The following is a 6,805-nucleotide window of genomic DNA, read 5'->3' on the forward strand; positions in this document are numbered from 1 at the left end:
GTAGATGGGGGTTCACATTTTTCCCCTGAGTAGATAAAGCTTCAGAAGAGAGATTGGAACTTCTCAGTAATCCAGCCAAACACTCTCCCCTCCTCAGGACTCAGGATTGCTACTCAATAGTGATCTTCGCTAGAAATGTACCTGAGTCCACCCTTGAGAGGAGAGAGAGGAGCCTCTACAGCCTTAGCTGATAAACTCTGCATGGAGCTGAGAACATCTCTGGGAATGTGGGGCCCTGAGAAATCCTCTTTGTAATGACCATTTGCTCTCTTCATCAAGGAAATCATCCCACAGCTCATCTGCTCTTCATTCTCTAGTGTTGAATGACTCAAATCTGCTCTTGAGATAGTTTTTAAATTTTAGGTGGGATAGATTCAAGGTTGTATTTTGGTTCTTGTAGATTTGTTTTCATTTTCTTTAGCTTCAATTTAATCTTGCACATGAGAAGTTGATGGTCTGTGATATTTTAAAACGGGATAAATGCTCTGGGGATGAAAAATAGAGAACACTGCAAGATAAAGGGGGTTGAGATTGCCAAGGTAGGAGGAACTATTTGCTGCTGTTGTTGTTATGTGCAGACTTATTTTTTTTTATATTGGTACTGACTCAGAGCTGATCCTCCAATTGGTTCTCAGAGGCAATTACCCATCTTTTCCTATAACAACACAACTCCCTAAGGACTGAACTACCAAAGCTACCTACATATATTGAATATTCTTTGGTCTTAAAAAAACCACAAAAACAAAACCACCCACAAAACAACAGCAACGCCCCCCCCCAAAAAAAAAAACCCCAACACATAAAACAACCATGCAAGTCTATCTTGGAGGAAGTACAACCAGGATACTTCTTAAAGGCAAGCATGGTGGTACCCTCACATACTTTGGGCATGTCTTTGGACATCCTGCTAGGAGAGGTAGAAGATCAGGGAAAGAGAGGAAGACATGTTAAGGAAGGTGGAGGGTCCGAAAAAGAGAGGAAGACATCAAGTTAGGAAAGGTGGAGGATCAGAGAAAGAGAGGAAGACCCTCAACATAACGGATTGACACAATGACTGTGACACTGTGCTCAAGTATGTCAGAGAGCTCGAGGATGGTTCAGGATAGGGCAATGTTCAGATCTTTTATTCATAGGGTCTCTGAGATTGGAATTGACTTGATAACACCTAACGATAATATCGAGAAGATTGGAACACAGACATACAGATGTGGAGGAGAGACTAGTTGAGGAAATAGTAGATAAATAGCTTAGGCAAAGTTCCCAAGTTGAGACAGTATTCAGCAAAGTAGGCCTGTGGTAAAAGGGGAGAGCCCTAAATGGTGAGAGCAGAGCACAAACAGGGAACCAAATTACGTAGGCTTTGCAAACCTATATAAGGACTTCAGTTTTCACTTAGAATGAAATAAATCAGGTTGCATTTTGGAGTTCTTAGCAGAATAACATAAAAAATGTAAATCCTTATATATATTAAAATGTGATAGACAATAAAGATTTTATTACACATTGTAATGAATTACATTAACCAATTGTTAGAAATGTTATAAAACAAAATGTGTATTAATGATGGAATGAAAAACCAATATGATTTGTAAACTTTCAATAAAAATTAAAAAAAAAAGAACATTCTCGGAGAGCAGTAAGAACAGATTGTTGTAACACACGAGTTTCTTTCTGTCTTCTTGCAGAGTTTGTCCTCTTGTGATTTAAGGATGGTTGTTAGCATTGCTCAGTGCTATGTGATACTATATGTGCAGCAAAAAGAAAATGATAATTCACACCATCATCTAGCATAAATTCAATGCTGATTATTCACCCCTGAACCAGTCCTTGGGTTCAAGGGAATGATGTGTTTTGATTGAGCTTAAGTTTGGATTATTTTAAACTATCAAGGAAGTAATAAACTGTCAAGGGAGACAGCAACCTTGATTTGGGATCAGTAGTTGGGAACAGTAGGCAAGCCTCCCAAAATTGCATGATTGCACCACATGTGAAAGATAAAATGAATGTTTTCAAGAATGATTCCTTCAACAATCCTGATATTACTATACATTTTTTAAAAAATATTTTAACATAACATAATATTGGAAAAAAATGAGTAAACATAATGGGATCATGCATTCTTAATTGAATGCTTTCATTTCATTTACAAAGCCTAAAGTTGTAATTGCTTTGGGTCAGTGCCTCATGATTTCTTTACCTGGACTGTTTCCAAGCCATTTATTTTCTTATATGTATTTATTCAGTTGGATTTTTTTAACCTAAATTAGAAATTTTCCATTTATATTCTTGTTTTAGACTTTTCAATATCCCATTGACTACTAATTCTATTTTTCTAGTATAAACTCTATATTGATAAAGAAATTGATAAACATATTCCACTGTAAATAGTAAATAGTTGTTGTTGATTGCCGTTGAGTTGAGCACAACTCATAGGGCCCCTATGAACAAAAGGCCTTAAGCCTTTCTATAACTATCGTCATTTATCAAAGGTCATAGAGTTTCCAGAGACATGTTGTTTAGGAAGCGGATGCCACTCCTGCTTCCAAAAGTAGTTTTAAAAAATTACATTCTTTTTCTCTTCTTCTTAAGTGCTTAAGTGGATACTTTATTCCTTGAACAGAATACGGATGTAAGGAGTGAATGTATCATAGGCTGAAGTGACAATGTCCTTAGACATATTTCACTAACTGATGAAGTGTTGTGCACTGTCAAGTTGGGACAGACTCATCACTGACCCTCCAGTGTGTTTTCAGAGGCGGTAAAGCATACAGGGTTGGATTGCTCAGGTTTCTCAGAGGATCAGCTAACTGATTCAAACCACATGTCTTTGAGTTGATAGCACAATTTCTTACCACTATGCCACCAGAGCTGCCCAACCAATTAAGAGACTTAATCAAACTAAAACTATTTTCCTCTATCCTTTCTCAGTTTTCTTTTGATAGTGTTAGGGAGAAAAATGTATTCAAATTGTTAACAAAGATTTATAAATATTAAGAGATTTGAAAAAAGCTGATTATTTCCATTTCTTTTTGCACACTGTAGTTTACTATATTATAAAGCAAAACATTGCTTGTAATCAGAATGTTTTTATCCTTTATTTTTCTGTGTACTTTTTTCCTTGCCCACTCTCTTCCCTAGCTTAGTCCTTGATGTATGCTCATTCTAAAAATTGTTGATCCACTCAAACTATTGTGTTCCCGCCCAGGAAAAACCTTTGTTAAGTGCACAGAATAGGAAGCACAAGCAGCTAGGCTGAAGTTTTTTCAGTGAACATGTAGATAAGCAGTCCTTATTGCTGATTGCAAAAGAGGCAATGGCAGCACTAAGTCTTTTGCCTACTGCTATCTAATGTTTTCTTTAAAAAGGAAAAAAAAGAAACCTTCTTCTTTATTTTTTAATCAAAGTAATGCATGCACCTAGCTATAGAAGTAAGTTCTGGAAGATATATCACAAAAGAAAAAAACCTAAATAACAATTTACTGTCTCTTCTTTTCTCATCCCCAAGCACCACACACTCTGGAAGCAGATGCCTTTCAGTCTTCTCCCTGATTCTTCCAATATTTCCCGTTATGCTTCTAAATAATATACTTTTACTGCTATTTCTTCTCCTCCTATCAATTCTCTACATTATCTGTTGGTTTTCCACTTTGGGACTTGTGCATTTCTATTCTACCACACACAGGTATGCACATATATTGTTTTTCCAGCCTACTACCAAGTTGTAACACAATCTTGATTTCATTCATAGTCAATGCTTATGTTTATTATAAAGATTTATCTGTTTTTACAAGGTACTATGATTATATTGCCTTAATGTTTTCATTTTCTTGGAGATAATTTTTACAAATATTTTTAATTTTCCCTCAAATTTGCCTTCCCCCAAACTTGCCAACAGAATGACAAAACTCTGCTTAATGCTTTTGATAGATCAGTTCCATGGTTTCTATATCGAAGACATCTATCTTTTCTAGAGATACCTGTCAATGTAAGTTCCATTGACAGCGTGGATGTGTTAATTCTTAGCCTGGGACTTGCTTTAGCAAGATTCTCTTAATTTCTGTCTTCTCTTTTCTTCTAAAATGCATCTCTAGTTTCCTGGATCCAGTATTATTTTCTTTCCTGATATATCTTTCTCATTTCCATGGGGTTGGAAATAATTTATAACTGACCCTCCATCGGCTTTACAGAAGATTTTAACTGCCAGAGAAACTTGGCCTTTGAGTGAGCAGAGCAACTTCTCCCAGACTACACAACTCTTTTGTTATCAGATGATACATTTTTCAAAAGGTCCCGAAGGAAAAAAAAGTATAGGAGACAAATATAGTCATATTCCATTAATCTCTGCTATAATTGCTGTTAGCTGCCATCAAATTGGTCTCGAGCTTATGGTGACCCTCATAGACAACAGAAAAAAATGTTCCTAGTCTTACATCAGCCTAGTAATTGGATGAAGATCAAAGTGCTGTGATCCACATGATTTTCATGAACTAGTTCCTGAAAGCACACTGGCAAACTTTTCTTCCTAGGCTGACTTAGTCTGGAATTTTCCCTAAAACCTGTTCAGTATAATAACATGAAACCTTCACTAACAGAATGATGATGACTGCAAATGATGTATATCAGCCAAGAATCATAGTGAGTCTCTGGTATGTAAATTAAGAATTATACCAACATTAATTATAGTTATACCAGCATGTTGTGTTGTCATTTTTATGTGCCATTGAGCTGCTTATGACTCATAGTGACTCTATGCACAATAGCTCTGAAACTTGTCCTATCCTCAGCCAATCTCACAGTCTCTGACACCACTATGTCCATTACCCCAGTTACTGTGTCAATTTATCTCATCCAGGGTCTTGCCCTCTTGTACTGTCCCATCCTTCCAAGCATGATGTTCTTGACTAGTCTTTCCTGATAACATGCCTAAAGTACATGTATATAGGTATCTTTATTCCAATCTTACACTTAACTGATAATTTGGAAAGGATTATATTTTCTCCATACTCAGAAAGTTGTGCGTACAGGTTTATATCTGTCTAGAGGGGATATTGACAAGTAAAAGGCCTATTTTAGTATAGTTTTAACTTTAATATCTTGTATTTTATTTATTTTTTTAAATTTTATTTTATTAATTTAATGAACATTTACAGAGATTTCGGATTTCCATTCATTCATTGTTGCACTGTTTTGTCTACCCCCCTCAGTTCATTCCTCTCTTTTTTTTCTTTTAAAGTCTATTCTATTTAATTGACCCATTGCCACAGTGCTTGTCAAAAACCAGGTCTGATTAATTTCCTTTGTCAGTGAGTCATTTGCCATTCCCTGTCACTCCTCTCTGAGAGAGATTTCGCCTTGATTCATAAGGAAAAAGGGACGGCGTATTCTCTTAGCTACTTCCTGCTGAAAAGGGATGCTGTAGGTTTCAGGGTGAGGATCTTCTCTCACTACTATAAAGGGCCCTTTTGGCAATAGGAAACAGGTAGACTATTGTGGGGATTGATTTCGGAATTTAGATGCATGTTATCAATTGTGCTTAGCCATACATGTTCATATCCTTGAAGATGCATCATGGAATTGTTGCAGCCTACAAAAGCAAATATTTAACTAACAAGTTCAAAGTACATGTGTCAAAAATTAAAAGCAATAATATTCCAAGTAGCGGTTCTAACAGTGGCACAAATCAAGTTACAGAGGGAAGGTAGTTCTTAAAATAAAAGACTATTGACTAGCATTTTGTCTATTATAGTAAAAATGTTAGGAACCACAAGATGTAGAAACCCAACTATGTCATTTCTTGTTCTTAAGTCCTAAACCAAATTCCACCTACCATTGGGGTTTTTTTACAGCTCGGAAGTCCACATGCAAGGCAGAGGTGAAGTAAGAAACTGCTTATGAGGTTTTCCATCAATTCCAACAACTAAGAAATCATGAGAAAACTTGGGACCTCAGAAGGCTTTTCAGACCAAATAATAGGCTCTTGTGTCCAGGAGAAAATGAATATACTTACCAATAATGTTAATGCTCACCCATAGCTCTTCTGGGAGGATCTGAATCATGAAGTGTCCTCCTTTATCTCCAGCTGGGAGCTGGGGCCTGTCAGTCCTTTCAGCCATGAGGACCTGATGTGGGCCACCCTTGGCCAAGTGTCCTTCAGATCCACACTTAAAGCAAGTAAGTGGGAGCTTCCTCTCTACTCCCTTGCCTATCTTTGGCTCTCATCTATGTCACTGCTGAAGTGGCCCAGTTTTCCACAGTGGAAGCAATTTTCTGACCTCCTTTATTAACTTTGGGTGGCATTGTTTAGGAGTAAGACTTCCTTTTCCTGACACAGGTCCTAAACTGGCCGCAATAGCTGCCCCAATAATTTTGGCCATTCTATGGTCTTTTCTCTTCCCTCTAGATCCCACTTGTTAAAAGACAGAAAAATTTAAACAAATACATAACAAATAATTTTGAACAATAAAATCCTTTAAGTTTAAGGCTAGAAATATTATCAATATGTTCATTTCCAATCCAGAGATACATGTTCCAATGCAGTTCCTATTTTCCATAAATGGTTTTGTTACGAAAAATATTGTATATGTGGATATAGTTCCACTATACCTCCTCCATGGCATGATATAGTGCTATTGGCATGAGCAGTTATAAATCCATTGCCTTCCTTACTCTAACTTAATTTTTTAAATTTAAATTTATTATTAATTTCAGTAAAATTTACAGAGACTTTGGATTTCCATTCATCCATCTTTGCACATTTCTCCCCTCCCAACCACTCCCCCCCCCATTCACTCTTCTCCTTGAAAAG

Source organism: Elephantulus edwardii, unplaced genomic scaffold, assembly GCF_000299155.1.
Source record: "Elephantulus edwardii isolate Elephantulus edwardi_28Jun2011 unplaced genomic scaffold, EleEdw1.0 scaffold00020, whole genome shotgun sequence".
In the NCBI taxonomy this organism is placed as follows: Eukaryota; Metazoa; Chordata; class Mammalia; order Macroscelidea; family Macroscelididae; genus Elephantulus; species Elephantulus edwardii.